Here is a 1,567-nt window from a genome sequence, read left to right as displayed (position 1 = left end):
TTTCCTTTCCCTTCAGGGGGTTTCTTACTCAGGGACCCATCAGAGGACCCAGGAGCCCTCTCTGGCCCTTGTCCTCCAGAGAGCAGCCTACCAACCGTACAGGCTGCTCCCACTCCTGCAGCCCTGACTTCACACAAGCCCCACAGTCACACCCCGCTTTGCCAGGAATTGCCCTAGTTAGGGAGCATTTAGCGGTTTTCGACATCCCCACGTGCCTGCTCTCTCATTTGGTGACACAACAGATGGGCGGGACTGGAAGGGCAGGGAGAAGCATCTCCAGGTACAAAGGGAGAAACTGGGGCTCAGAGGGATTGGGATCCTAAGTGCTTCATCCTCGTGATCCTGTGTCACGGCAGGGGGGGTCGTCACAGGTGCTGGCTTGTCAGAAAGGCCCAGTGTCCTCCAGCCCAAGCGCTGCTGTCATCATCCACACACCCCTGTGGCTGTCAGTCTCTTTGCTCTCCTAACTGTGCAAATCTGGCTGTACTTGAACCAGGCCCCCAGAGGGCCAGAAGCTGCCCATGGCAGGCCCCTAACTGCCCACTGAGGGAGCCTTGGCCTCCCACCACACAGGCACTGGAGCCAATGAACCATGGCGCGCACGCGCTCAGAGCCGCGGGGGCCCGGCAGTGCCCTAAACGGGGGATCAGCAGGGCAGAAGGAACCCTTGTAGCCAGAATATGCACCAAGACAGGTGGGGCTACGTCTTTCCACAAAGAGAAGACCCAAAATATTTTTTTAAGCTTGTGCCTCTTTTAATTTCTCATTTTTGATAGAAACATGGATACAGAGAAATATTTCTCTATTATAAGGGGGAAAAAACAATGCAAGTACAATGATCGGCGAGCATGGACCCCCTGCTCCTCGACTGGGACATGAGGGGGACCCATGGGGCAGAGGGGACGGAAGTTGAGGCTGCTTCTCACCTCCGCGTCACTGTCCCCATACTGGACAGTGTGTCCAGTTTCACAAGATGTTCTGAGTTTCAAGGGAACCTGGAAGTGTGCACTGTTATATGCCACCTCCCCGTTCTCATGGGGAGCACACGTCTCATTTTCCTCGGACAGTCCACGAACATCAGCTATGCAAAATGCACGGGGGGCCAATTTTTTTTTTTTTAATATGAAACACTTAATGAATTTGCATGTAATCCTTATGCTGAAGCCACGCTAATCTTCTCTGTATCGTTTCAACTTCAGTCTATGTGCCGCCGAAACAAGCACCTTGGTATCCAAATCTCACCTGCAGGTTTGGACGTCTTGCTCAGGTTTTGTGTTTTACCCTGACGGTCGATGTCTCTGCCTCAGAAGATCACACCCGGTTCTCAGATGGGAAGTTGACTCCCCTTCTGCAAGCATGTCCCAAAGACCTGAGGGGGAGCACAGAGAGGTTCCTAAGTGTCATCCTCCCCGAGAGCACTCAGGGGACACCCCACTGTCTCCTACTCTGAGGATCAGCCATACAAGTATAGACTGAGCCTGATTGGTTTTATTCTTAGGAAATAAAAATTTATCACACTGTTCTATATTTTTGGTTTCATGATAAGAAGGAAAATCGATTCCTTACT

At 51.9% G+C, this 1,567-nt stretch overlaps 1 non-coding gene across 1 annotated transcript; it reads right to left on the bottom strand.

Moving 5' to 3' along the window:
* Positions 1-1,116: 1,116 nt before the first annotated feature.
* LOC113243190 (U6 spliceosomal RNA) lies at positions 1,117-1,223 on the bottom strand. Its single transcript, XR_003312095.2, has one exon. It is a non-coding gene; the product is annotated as a U6 spliceosomal RNA (small nuclear RNA).
* Between the last annotated feature and the right edge of the window lie 344 nt (positions 1,224-1,567).

This window comes from Ursus arctos, unplaced genomic scaffold (genome assembly GCF_023065955.2).
Source record: "Ursus arctos isolate Adak ecotype North America unplaced genomic scaffold, UrsArc2.0 scaffold_7, whole genome shotgun sequence".
NCBI classification, from domain to species: Eukaryota; Metazoa; Chordata; class Mammalia; order Carnivora; family Ursidae; genus Ursus; species Ursus arctos.
This window is presented reverse-complemented; position numbering and strand designations above follow the sequence as displayed.